Raw genomic sequence first — 14,783 nt, 5'->3', positions numbered from 1 at the left:
TCCTGCAGCCAATCAGAAGCCATGCTTTGGTTTTTGAATGTTTTGGAAGTCGAACGGACTTCTGGAACGGATTCCATTCAACTTCCAAGGTATGTCTGTAATAAGACTAAACTTAACACTAAGCATACTATATACAGAACACCATACCAGAAGGAAAAGAGATAGAAAGAGAAAGTGAAACCCAGGTTCCTTCTGGCCTTACTTTTATAGTCAGCATGACCTTGACAAAAAAAGATAAGAGAACCAGTTTAAACCAGCTGTACTCAGCTTCTCTGAAGGAATAACCCAAACATCACGAACCTTCTGCTTGCTTCTTTCACATAGAGAAGCTTCCAGAACCCTCTTGAATTAAGTAGAATAGGAAAGATCTCTACACACCAGACCAATACTTTCTGCACTAAGAAATGCAAACTGACACACAACAGAGATTTTGAAGGTCAGAATAGACTACTGGGAAACGTACAGTGCAGATTACAGCCTTAGTGCCCTTTTGCATGATATTTGTACATCTCGGGCATTCACACAACATGCCATTCTGTGTATTTTTCAGCTGTACGCATTCCATCTCACTAGTACTACCCATTTTGCAGCATTGTTGTAAAGACTGCAATTGGAGTGTGCATATGAAGTGCTTTGAACATTTGAAAGCACTATATGAATACAAAGTAGTACTATTATTATTAATGCCTCAGACTGTGGCGAGAGAGAAGCTCTGCTTGTTTTCAACCAACTGAAAGACTTGGCTTGCCAGTATTACCACTGCTGGTGCCACTGCTACACCACAGACTTCAGAGTTGATGGGGGGATTATAAGACAGGGTGTGTGTACATCTCGGAGTTTGGGTTGGAACATTGACTGTGGGAAAGTAAAGAGCTGACAGTCAAAACTAAACCTTCTGACACATATGCTGTGAAATGCAGTTTTCTATCCAAAACGACTTTGTAGAGGGATAGGGTAAGATGAGCACACCCTTCATTATGGGAGGAGATGAGATGTATGGGAAAATTTTTACATCCCTTTCCTCCTTTTCCTACAGAAGAGTGTATGACGATCTATGGGAGCACTAGATTAGGACTACATTGTGAAAATGGTCTTAAGTAGGAATAAGAGGTGAAATATTTATGAGAAGAGTTTAGACGGCAAACATCCTTGTCGTCATTTCATATACCTTGGCTGTTAAATACAGGGTTAGTAGATATATGTTGAAATAGGACATGTGAATGCTTTATGTTCTGCAAAATGCAAGCTAACAGTAATTACAGTGCAATTCTATACTCCAATTTATGTCAAGGTAAAGGAACATGCCAACTGGCACAACACAAGGCCAGTGCTAACAAGTCACTGGCACAGTGGACCATTGGATTGTTCTGCCTCCCTTTCTTTTTCAAGTGCTTATCCAGGAATGTCCTTCGGGATCCTAGTGCATTGTGGCATAAATTGAAGCATTGACTTTCATCAATCAGGGATGGCAACATCAAATATTGACATGTCTGTTTGAAAAAGTCATCAAAGACCAAAGACTATGAGAGATTCGACAGCAGCCTATATGGGGGAGCAGCATTGTTCTGCATGTGGCAACAGAACAGTGATCCATGTGCAGGAATCTATTCTTTTCTACACCCCCCCCTTTGCTTTAGGTGATGATAACTATTTAGACAATCATTCATAAAATTCCACCCTTCATATCACGCCACAATACAGGCATAGGAAATGCTGACACAGGAAACGCAGCTCTTAAAAGTTAGAATTTCCCCTGCTAGGGTTGTATCTTGCTTTTGATTACTTGGAGTGCTTTTGTAAGGAATGAGTAACGAGGAGAGGAGAGGAACAGTAAAATACCACATGGTGACATTGTTCCTGAAAGCTGATCACATAAACTCACCTGGAGTTTTTCATTGATGAAATAAGCGAATTACAAAAGATGGAGACTGGCTGTTCTCCAGCACCATTTTTACAGTGGGCTGTGAATCCGTTTCCAGCTATCAGATATTGCCCTGTAAATGGAATCTGTGGAAAGTTGGGTGCAGGAAATTGCACAAAGGGGAAAGGTGGGAAGATGTTGCATGTTAACTATCTCACAGGTGCTATGAATGTCAATTCCCTGGGTAGTAGTTCTCCACGATTGCTTTGAGACGCAGCCACTTATAAATCACTCTGGGTGCATTTTCTGATCCTAGAAACAGCCTGGTAGAGGTAGTGTTCTCTAAGCCATGTTTACCCCTCTCAAGTTCCACATGTTTTCCTGAAGTTCCATTTAGTAGCCCTTTGGCTTCAACGCTCAGCCTATTATTAGGGAAACAAGAGCTTAGTATTAAGTGATGGTTATACAATTTATTTTGACAGGGAAAAAGTGAAAAGGGGAAATTGACATTTGTGAGTTCACTTGTGTGCTGACAACCCTAATTAATCTTAATTCTGGCAATGAGAATGATAAATGGATGTGATGGGAAAGCTTCATTTTCATTTGCTGCTGCCTGTGGAAAAAAACAGACCCTTAGCTGGGGCAATAAGTCAGTAGCTAAAAAAGAAAGGTGGGGATTGAGAAATGTTATTTCTTAGAATTAAGGTAGGCCGGAGAGACAAAAAGAGAGAATAAACACTGAGAAACAAAAAGTTAAATTCACCACATGGATAAAATCTTTGCTCCACTTGAATCAGAGTTCGTTGTACATTCATTATATGCATATCACCCACATTATGTCAAGGGTCTCATTAGATACCTCACTTCCTCTGAGGCAGTTCCAACCCATTCCTAATTTTTACAGATTGTTTATATTTCTAGAACTCAATCTATAAAAAACTATAAAACTTATTTTGTTTACAGATTTTATGCATTGATTTCTTTTGTCTCTTCTGAATCCCCCCCCCTCATAGTGTCATTTAGGAAGGCAGGACCGTGTGCCCCATCAGTCCTGTTGTCTGTTTCAAAAGCATGTGTTTCAAATGCAAGACATCCATTTGTCTGCCATCAGCCCCACTTTAAAATTGGAAACGACGGCACCGCAGGGGTGGGCAAACATGTCACCGTCAAGGACTGCATTTCCTAAAGTGAAAATGTTTGGGAAGTGGGGGCACATACTGGTGGTGGTAGGTCAAAGCCAGTATCAGGTGGGGTCACATCCAAAAGCAGGTGGGGACACCTTTCTCTCACTGTTTCTCTCTTACACACACACAATAATGGAAGAAGAACCTGCAGGATCAGGCCAATGGCCCAGCATCCTGTTCTCACACTGGCCATCCAGCTGCCAGTGATAATCTTCTCCCCAGCAACTAGTATTCAGAGGCACATTGCTTTCAACAGTGGAAGTTGAGCATATTCATCCTGGCTTGTAGCCACTGATAGTCTTATCTTCCACAGGGTTGCCATACGTCCAGAATTTCCCAGAAATATCCAGGATACTGCAGTTGGAGGCAGTGTCTGGGTGGAAATCGGCAAAAATATCCAGGAAAATCCAGATGTATGGCAACTCATGTCAGCAGTGTTGTTTTTGCTGATTTTCCATAAAAATAGCTCAAAAGTGTCAATTTTTTGTTTGTGATTTTGCCCAAAAAAAGCTCTATAAAGTAAACTAGTTTGGGCAAAACTAGAAAAAGATTTTCACTTTTTGAAATATGGCAACCCTAATCCTCCATGAATTTCTCAAATCCTATAAGGAGAGTAGGACAGACACACAGGCTTCCAGAATTTCCTGGAAAGAGGGGCTGATTATTAAATCACTCTGGGCATTGAAGCTCCAAACAACTCTGAGCACCATTAACAAGCCACAGTTCTCGGGATTCTTTGGAGGGAAACTGTGACTGTTTAAAGTGGTATAATACTGCTTTAAATATATCATGCAAAGGAACCTGAGAAGAGCTTAAGGGTCTCTGTACCTCCTGTACTGTATAAAGTACAGGAGGCTTGAGAAGCATATAGGATTCAGTAAAGATAGAGATATCAACAAGAAAACAAGACTGATTATATCTAAATAGAAATGAGTGTGTAAACATCAGGAACATGGAATAGTTCAGGTGGGACATGTATGTGTATGTGTGAAGTTCAGAATACATCCGAAGAAGATTCCCTCATGAACAGCTGTGTATTTAACTTTTCTTTTCAAAATAAATGAATCCTCCTGATACCCTGTTCCTGCTTTGTTCAACTCAGCAAATGAAACATCTGACAGAAAACAACAAAAATCTGAAAACAGCCTCTTGTTCATTTCAAGAATATGATGATTTTTTTAAAAAGGTATTGCTCTTTTACATTTTAATTTTGTTTTGAATAAATGTGATGTAAGCAAAGCAGCACAGCTGGGTTTAGCATGCCTCTCAGAAGAAAAATAAAGAGAAAACCCAAGATGAATATGAAACTGCAGGGGAAAGCGAATAAAGAACAAGGAAGGCATGCAACCTTGACCACATTACACGTTTTCGTTGAGATGCTTGAGTTGGCAAATGGAAAAGAAAAGCTAGACTCAAGGCCACATATGCAGCATTATGCAAGATCTCTCCGTGATTCTGTCAGAAAACATGATACTGTTTGGCTTTAGAATTTCCTGGAAAATTTTCATGGGAGGTTTTGAATATTTGGGTCTGGCCACCGAGTTCATGACAGATCCATTCTGCTTCGACACTGGGACCTTTCAAAAATTAGCGGAACTAATCTCATAGACAGACAAGGTTTGGAGGTGGAGTGGTTGGTGCAGCAAAGTGGAAATCTGACTAAGGCAAAAACGATGAGAAATGTCTTGATGGAGGGGGAGTATCTGATTTTGTGCATGGCTGCTGCCAAGCAACTTTCCATGTCTGGCTCAGACTGCTTGTTCAAGCCAACATAGTATTCTTCCCACTGCTGGATGCAAACCAAGGAGCTATACTGGTTGCAATAAATCTATGCCACAATCCCAAATACTGATGACTGATTAGACTTCCTCTCCCCTTTTGGACAGAAACTCAATTTTTACTGAAAGGTGTTTACTTAGGATACTTCCCACACATCAGAATAGTGGCTCCAGATCATTATGAGAAGTGTGCGGGGGCGGGGGGAGAGAGAGTGAGTTGGAGGTAGCAGTGAATATTCAGGAACCACTTGGGAACAAGATGAGAGGCTTGCACCAGATTTTTGCAGAATAAGCTTAAGAATTTGGCCATTAAGTACACTTGTTGTGTACTTGCTGAACAAGCAAGTCAGCCTCTGATGTCCATTTCCATTATTGGAAAATATACATTAAAGCTACATTGTTGCCACCCAGGGTGGCAAAAAACAAAACAATACAGGTTGTTGTGTTGTTGTTGTTTTTTGAAACCAGCCAAATGTTCTCAAAACAAATATTTCAAGTTTGCTAGAAATAATCTTCAGCCCCCAAAGGCTTGGTTGAGTGCTTTAAATTCTGCTTAAATATGAATAATGAGGGAGGGAAGACACACTTCACTGGGGATGGGAGCACTCCCTATGTGGGAAAACAGTCACTACCAAGAAGGCCATGTCAGGAGTCAACACCACCAGTGGGGCCTGCGTTGGTGACTACTGGGAAAGGCAATCTTTTAGGTACTTGGGTCCCAGGCTGTTTAGGGCGGCTTTGTATGTTATGACTTACACCTTGAATTGGGCCAGGTAGCTCACTGCTACCCAGTGCAGTACTTTCAGGCTGCCTCACTCACCAACCTGGTTCTGTGCTAGCTGCAGCTTCCATACCTTCTTCAAAAGGCAGCCATTGCAGTAGTCCAGACGGGAGGTCACTAAAGCAGTACTACCACCACCTCTTCCCTCCACTATCCCTCTTGGTAGCCAGCAGTGACTCTGGTATTGGGAAATCATGTAAACAGCACAGTTCCCCTCCCCACAACCTTGCCGACTGCTACTGCTTCATAGCTTCTCATGGTTCAAATGGAATGGAGAAATAGAACTGTGTGCCATCAGAATACCGATGTTCCAAATCCCAAGGTGACAGCTGTCAATGCTTTCTTACAGAGACATCAAGCAATCTATATCCCCAACAAAGGAACTGACCACTCTATCATAACAATAGCATTCTGACATTAGAGGGAGGTGCTCTGACACACTGTATATAAAATCAAGGAGTCATGTTTAAGGCCAGTCAAACATTTCCATTTGAGGGCACTGATTCCACAGCTTAGTGGTAGAGTTGGCATGAAAGAGGTCCCACGTTCCATCTCTAACATCTCGAGGTAGGGCTGGGAAGTCCTTTTGCCCCCTTATTGGGTGGGTGGCTTTGCAGGCGGGCCCTGGGCCTCCCTGGGAAACCAGCCTATCGCAGGCTGGGTCATCTTCCTGCTGCCAAATGGACCAATGGTGGCAGGAGTTAGGGGCGTTCCCCTGGGCACAGGACCAACTGACCAATTGCAGCCCTTGGTGCTGCGCCCAGGGGATGTTTAACTGCCCAGCCTACTGGGCCTTTTGGCCTCTCTGTCGCTGCACTGGTTCTACCTGAAACACCTCTACCTGAAACTTGGAAGAGTCATTGCCAATCAGTGTTGATAATACTGAGCTAGATGGACCAATAGCCTGGGACAGTATAAGGCAGCTTATTATGTTTGTAAAATACATATACTGGTACATTCTACAATTCACATTCCTATCCAGCAATAGATTCATAAATCATGGGTCAACCTAATAACTAGGTAGGGGTTGGAATTAACCACAGTGAAAACCAATACATTTTCAAGGATATTATCCATTTACTTTTCAGTATTCTTACACATCTTCAGGTTTGCTTTAATAGCAAAGTGCTAGTGTCTATGACTCCCCCCTCTCCTTCTATTAAATGCTGAGACTCTGAAGTGACTCGAATGCTTCCCAGCTTAAGGGGGAAAGCACCAGCTAATACAATACTCACAACAAAAAATATTCCCTGTGAGATTTCATTGTAGAGGATCAGTGGCAGGAGTATTGGTTTGTTCTTGTCTGTTTCCTTCTGCAAGTTACAAGATACGAAAAGGAAATTAAAAGGAACCACCTCAGCCCCCATCACATCCATCCTCTTCAGCCAGATGTGCCACTGAAAGTAAAAGTGAAGGCAACAGCAAAGGCTACCCAAAGATGAGAGCAGAAATCTCACCTAATCAAGGAGAAAGAGCAGGTTTATTGGGATAGCATTTCGCTTACAAGAAAAAGGGCATTTTGCAAATTTGATGTTACACTGAGCCAAAGAACAGCCAGATTGGTGAACATATGGAATCCTACAGGGCCCAATCCTGTGAAGAACATCAGGGCCTCACTTATCCAGATTGCTAATGAAAGATTATGCTCACTGACTCTTGGAATTTATCAGAACTTGTTGAAAGAGCTTGGTGGTACTAATGTGCAAGATTTCTTCCATTAGCTCAGGATGAGTGAACCCAACCACACAGCAGCAAAGCGTGGTGTTGGTGTTGGTAGGAAGACTGTGTGAAAATGGAAACACTGAAGCGTGGACAGACTTTGCTCATGAGATCATGGACATTTGGAACATTGTTAGCTTTGGATTAGTGGCTTAATAGAGTTGCCTTCTGTAGGCAGGACAGTGCCGTGAAAGCAACACATACCATACATATTTCACACATGGATGTGTGGATATGTTCCCATGTCAAGTTTTTGAAATTCTCTGCAGCAAATCTGGCTTTGATAGCACATTGACCTATGGAAGATTCCAGGGATAAACAAAGTCGTGTGGGATATAGAATGACATTTAGAATATGATAAAGTCCACAGGTGATCAAACATCAATTTGTGATTATCTGTCTGTCTTCACTGAAAATGGTACTTTCAACAAGTATAATGCAGGCGAACCATTCAAAGTTTCAATGTTTATGTGTTTTTTCGTGTTTTTCTTTTCCTAAACAGAGGTTCTCTAATGAAAAACTTCAAGTCTTTTGAATATTTTTCTCCTTTCTTTCCTTAGTAACTAGCAAAACAGATGGCATTTTAGAGATGGGAAGTAACTATGCAATCCTTTCCCTGTGGAGACAAAATTGGTGTTTGCTTGCTGCTCATTGCTCTTTCAGGTGTTATTCAATATTACTAACACTAATAACATTCTATTCATGGGAAATGTATGCCCCGTAAAGCCTTTGGGCAACCTGAACAAAAATAAATACAAAATATTTCTACATTAAACTGGAAAAGTGCCCAACTATGTCACAGAGCTGGGAAAGCGTAACAGGGCAGTAAGCAAACTCACACACAACCCAAGCAGCAGTCCACTCAACAGCCAGTGATATAAAGTATACTCACTCCATAGCTGTGCCATGGATGTTTTGGGCCTACAGAGTCAACTCAAAGCTTCTACCTTCGGCTGTGTGAAAAATACCAACACCTTCCAATGTGCATGTGAGTGGGTGGCCCAATTCTAGGCTATGTACATACCATACATTTATACAGTAGAAGTATCTCAAAGTATCTTGGGAACCGTAGTTCCCCACTCACAGAGCTACAATTCCCAACACCCTTAACAAACTTCAGTGTAGGTTAGACATAGATTAGACTGAATCATCCAGTTGATTCATCCAACTTGTGGAGTGATTTCCCATATCTATAACTGGTAGGTAGTTTTCAATCCTGCTGCATATATTGTCCAGTGAAGAGAAGGAAGTATTTGTTTTTGTTTTTCAAATGCCATGTTGTGCCAATGGAAAACAGACCTACAAGGATTATGTGCTCACGCAACACTGGCCTTGCTCCATGTACCCAGCCAGCCAACAAATGACAACATTTCGAAAGACACTAGAAGAAAAAGAAAACATGGTATGTAACACTTCGGCAGCTGTGATATATGGAAGAAAAATATCCCTAATTGTTTCTCTAGGGCAATTCTGAAAATCTCCCTGCTACTTGGTAGCACAGTAGAACACAGTTTAAAAATGAAAGCTGAGATTAGCAGCAGGATTTGAAAAACGACCGATTTCTGGGCTAGAAAGCAAAAGAGAGTGTGATCACAACATAAATATTTCTCAAAACCTTCTCTTTCCTCCTCCTCTACCGATTTATGCTATTCCCATGACTTCACTTATATTTGTTACAATTCAGCTTCTGATTCTTGCCCACTTTTCAACGAACATTCGCAGAAGCGCAAGTACAGTAGGCCAAGGTATGAAATCTTGTGCTGACATACACACCACTGGAGACTGCTTTGCAATAAAAGGAAACTTTAAGACATTTGCATGTATTTCCCAGATTCGGACCATAAACTACTAATGCAGTGGCAACCCGACATTACACTTAGTTTACGCTGTTTGGCCAAAGATAGGTGAAACCAGTTGCATCGTCCAGATCTGGAGTAATCTCCATGGATTAAGGCATTTTCTGCCATTCTTTGTCATTCCAAGGAGCTGTTTTTGCCTAATTCAAATGACTAAAGCAATTTTTTAAAAATAGAAAAAAAGACTTTTTGTCATTGCTATCTCCTCTGTTTAGACACCTGGTATGATGATGATGTTTAGACATCTGGTGTGAAATGGCCAAGGATGAAGTCAATAAATTAACACTATCGCATACTAATTCACACTTGGACTAACTGAATTTGGAGAAAAAGCAGGAAGGATGTAAAAGCCTGAAAGGAAATAATCTACATTACCAACAAGTGCTTCCTAAAGCAGAAAGGACGGACATGTTGCTTTTCTATCTCCCCCTACTGGTTCATGTAACTTATTGCTAATATTGTTCTTTCACTCCCCAACACTGGAATTATTCATTTGCCCTGCCCCATCTGTTGCAAGCTGCCTTATTGTTGTTATTTTGCTTGAATTTTGTATTTGCATGGCTTGGGGACCGTCTTGGCTGTTACCAAGTATCATCACCAAGTTGATACAAGGAGGGTTTTTGGACAAACACAGACATAATTGAACTAAGCCTCAAGTCATTGGTTTTGTTGAGAGGGAACAAGCTAATGAAGTGTCACTAAAAGGAACATTTTTCTACCTTTGCTCTCTATCAGAAAGATAGGAGCGGGAGCCCAAATCAACCCTCCCTTCTCATGGAGTGTCTTAACACCAGCAAAATCCCTCTCACATCGGGTCAACCAGATTGTCTTTCAGAGGCTGATTCTCCTGGCCAATGGGATTTTGAGGCAGCAGCTGAAAGGCGCTGAACATGAGGAGCAGGTGCAGAACAGTTGTGGTGCTGGGCAGATCCAAATCACCTATCCAAACAAGAGAAAATTAGAAAAGGGAGAACGAACTGCCATGCTGCCAGGGACAATCATGTGTAAAAGAATGTGTGATGCGCTAGGATATTACAATGCACAACTGAAATGCGTTCACAAGTTTACTTGGAGGAAAGCAATATAAGGGTGTGTGAGATTTTGTTCTGTTACTTAATTCATCGTCATTATTAAAGACCACAGTGGTCTTAATTCACTTTTAAAAATCACATTCATTCAATTATTCATTTGTTTAAATATTTTTAAAGGTTTTTTTTGGTCTTTTTTCTTATTTGTACATTTGTACGTGTGGTGATTTTGAAAGCCACTCCTGGGTGGCACCATTTTATTTTCCCATAATGCCTCACATACTGCTTTGTTCTCCACCGTTTTGGTGGTGGTGCGAGGGAGAGAAATGTACTTACCCAACTGATTTTATTAGTAAGTTGAAAGGCATAAGACAAATGGATAAAGGTCCTAGAGCCTGGGCTTACATATGAACTAGATAAAATACAAATGTCTAATAATTTTCTTTTTTAGTTAGAGGGCAAATGAATGCAGATGACTTCCCAGCAGCCTGAACAAAATTTCTCTCATCACATTCCAGCACATTGGCTTTTACTGAAGTGTGCCGTGATGATATGAACAGCGATGTGGGAACTGCAGATATTTCAACTGATTTTAATCTTTGCATATTAGATTGTCTGTTTTGATGAGGGAAAGAGGAAGAGACATGAAAATGAAATATACAAACGAAATCTAACATGTCTCAGTCTTGGAGGATGGATTTCCCGCTGCTCTGCATTTGATAATCTCCCTAGGCCTGACATGAACCACTCTGGTTTGGAGCCTGGAAGGGGAAATCCCTGAAGATCACATATCAAACCAGACCCAATGTTCCTGAGCCAGCCAGAGAATTGCCTGGTGTGTGGAGCGATCATGGCTTCCTGTTTTGTTTTGAGCACAGAGACACTAACCAGGCCCAAGAACAAGCTCACGGCCTAGTTTTTCCCTCCCGCAGGGTGTGCCAAACAATTTCCCCCAGCCCATAATAGCCTTTTGAAAAGCCAGAAAAGTAAGAAGAACTTTTCATTTTGGTTTATTTGCACCAAACAATTTTGAAGAAATGCATACATTATGATATTATTGGTCATGTATGAGGTTTCTTCTGGAATAGAAGCTCCTGGTCTGTTTCCTTCATATGCAGTGGCTTCATCTAGGTGAGTTTTCAAAGTGGATTCCCATAGGCAAGTTAAGTGCAGACAGAGGTAATATGTCGGAAACATGGAAGGGTCTCACCCACGGCGCATATTTAAAACATGCTTTTGCCACTTTAATAGCCATGGCTTCCCTTAAATAATCCTGGGAACTATAGTTTGTTAAGGCTACTGAGACTTACTAGGAGTTCACAGAGCTGCTATTCCCAGATAGGGTGGATCAGGGTAGCGGCAAGAGCGACGGGAGCACTTGGTCGGCTGTGACAGCAAGCCTAGCTGCACACCTCCTGTGCCGCAATTGAGGACAGACCCGTGGAGAGGATTTGTAGAATGAGAGAGAAAGTGTCGCAGGAAAACCCATTATTCCTCTCGTGGTTCCCTATCACCTCTTCTATTTCAAAAGCACAATCGCAAAAGCTCTCAACCGCTTTGAAAGTATGATAAGCACGACACAAGTCCACACTCCACCCATGATCATTTCTCCAAAATGTCATTTCATTTCATTTCCTAATTCCCAAATGCAATTTACTTTCTCATAACTTGGTTAAGAAATGTTTTTTTAAAGCAAGAAAATTTATATACACCCAACTATAAATCACCCCAGCTCTACATGGCATGGAAGTGATAGATGGCAACATTTGTTGTATGCAATGTCTGTGCAACAATCAGCAGACAGACAGAAAATTGCCCCCTTAGATAAATGTACTATTCTGCTTCCTCTCTAGGAAGTGGCTTGCCCCTCGTAATTAGTTTATATGGAGACCCTTCCCCTAGCAGAGCACTCAAGGCATATATTTGCCTTAAGAATGCAATTGCAGGATGCTGTTTATGTAACACTGAAGCGGATCTCCACGTTTTATACGGGAAAGGGATGTGAAGCAGAATTGATTTGCTCTAGCTATACATTTTCACGCTCTGCAGATGAACAGGGATAGGATTGTCTGAGCAACAGTGCTTCAGTTTTGATTCAGTTCCTTCCGGGCACCACACAGGGCTTTCTTTTTGTTAATCAATGTCTAGTGAGAGAAAAGGAAGATTGAATGAATGTCACTCAATCTATCTTCTTTAGATCTTCTTAAAATTTCATCTTGACTTCCTTGCTGTTTCTTAATGGAGAAAGATAGTTTAAAATCTATTGTTACTGTTATGGGCATCTAGGGGGCAAGGATCCCCTAAAATTCCTGAGTGCCGGCTTATCCCCATAATTTCTGAAATCAGTAAATGTGGGGTTTGAAGTCAAGCTGAACTTAGATACCATCCAAGAACAAGGCAAGTGATAGCAAAGTCATTACCCTGACAAAAGGTGAGACATTCAGCATCAGACAAGAAAGGGAGAGGCCACCAGTATTACAGGCAGTGCTTTTTCGGGGGGGGGTGTGTGTGTGAACGCATACCCCTAAACATTTTGTGAATTTTTGTACTTTTGTTCATTTACTGTATTTATTTTTCCCAATTTGAACTATAAAATGGTGATTTTCTTGAGTCAAAATGTTGTTGTTTAGTCATTTAGTTGTGCCCGACTCTTTGTGACCCCATGGACCAGAGCATGCCAGGCACTCCTGTCTTCCACTGCCTCCCCCAGTTTGGTCAAACTCATACTGGTAGCATGCCAAAATGAGAGTACCCCTAAACATATATATATATTTTAGAAAAAAAGCACTACCGTATTTTTCGCACCATAGGACGCACTTTTTCCCTCCTAAAAAGCAAGGGAAAATGTGTGTGCGTCCTATGGAGCGAATGCAGGCTTTCGCTGAAGCCTGGAGAGTGAGAGGGGTCGGTGCGCACCGACTCCTCTCGCTCTCCAGGCTTCAGGAAGCTATCTGCTAGCAGAGGGAGACCCAGCTCTCCCACCGCTAGCGGACCACTGCGCTAATCCCGAAGTTTGGGGCGTGCGGAGCTGAGCGCGCCCCAAGCTTCTGGGTGCCGGCAAGGTCTCCGCTAGCCCTGGGAGAGCCCCGCGACGTCGCGCGGCTCTCCCAGGGCTAGCGGACCACTGCGCTAATCCCGAAGCTTGGGGCGTGCGGAGCTCAGCACGCCCCAAGCTTCTGGGTGCCGGCAAGGTCTCCGCTAGCCCTGGGAGAGCCCCGCGACGTCGCACGGCTCTCCCAGGGCTAGCGGACCACTGCGCTAATCCCGAAGTTTGGGGCGTGCGGAGCTGAGCGCGCCCCAAGCTTCTGGGTGCCGGCAAGGTCTCCGCTAGCCCTGGGAGAGCCCCGCGACGTCGCGCGGCTCTCCCAGGGCTAGCGGACCACTGCGCTAATCCCGAAGCTTGGGGCGTGCGGAGCTCAGCACGCCCCAAGCTTCTGGGTGCCGGCAAGGTCTCCGCTAGCCCTGGGAGAGCCCCGCGACGTCGCGCGGCTCTCCCAGGGCTAGCGGACCACTGCGCTAATCCCGAAGCTTGGGGCGTGCGGAGCTCAGCACGCCCCAAGCTTCTGGGTGCCGGCAAGGTCTCCGCTAGCCCTGAGAGAGCCCCGCGACGTCGCGCGGCTCTCCCAGGGCTAGCGGACCACTGCGCTAATCCCGAAGCTTGGGGCGTGCGGAGCTCAGCACGCCCCAAGCTTCTGGGTGCCGGCAAGGTCTCCGCTAGCCCTGGGAGAGCCCCGCGACGTCGCGCGGCTCTCCCAGGGCTAGCGGACCACTGCGCTAATCCCGAAGCTTGGGGCGTGCGGAGCTCAGCACGCCCCAAGCTTCTGGGTGCCGGCAAGGTCTCCGCTAGCCCTGGGAGAGCCCCGCGACGTCGCGCGGCTCTCCCAGGGCTAGCGGACCACTGCGCTAATCCCGAAGCTTGGGGCGTGCGGAGCTCAGCACGCCCCAAGCTTCTGGGTGCCGGCAAGGTCTCCGCTAGCCCTGGGAGAGCCCCGCGACGTCGCGCGGCTCTCCCAGGGCTAGCGGACCACTGCGCTAATCCCGAAGTTTGGGGCGTGCGGAGCTGAGCGCGCCCCAAGCTTCTGGGTGCTGGCAAGGTCTCCGCTAGCCCTGGGAGAGCCCCGCGACGTCGCACGGCTCTCCCAGGGCTAGCGGAGACCTTGCCAGCGCCCAGAAGCTTGGGGCACGCTGAGCTCCGCACGCCCCAAGCTTCGGGATTAGCGCTCCGCTAGCCGTGTCTAGGCTGCGGATAGCAGCCTGCTTCCCGGAGCGTCGGGCGCCCTGAAAGCAGAGCTCCCGGCGCTTTGGGAACACATCCGCAGCATGGGGACCCTTGCAGGAGCTCCCCGCAAGCTTCCCCACGCTGCGGATAGCAGCCTGCCGCCCGGCGGGTGGGGCACCCTGAAGCAGAGCGCCCCTCGCGCCAGGCATACATCCGCAGCGTGGGGAGCCCTGCAGCAGTTCCCCACAAGGCTCCCCAAGCTGCGGATAGCAGCCTGCCGCCCGGCGGGTAGGGCGCCCTGAAGCAGAGCGCCCCGCGCGCTAGGCAGACATCAGCCAGCCCCACAAGCTCGGGGGA

Source organism: Podarcis bocagei, assembly GCF_964188305.1.
Source record: "Podarcis bocagei genome assembly, chromosome: 1".
NCBI lineage: Eukaryota > Metazoa > Chordata > Lepidosauria > Squamata > Lacertidae > Podarcis > Podarcis bocagei.
This window is presented reverse-complemented; position numbering follows the sequence as displayed.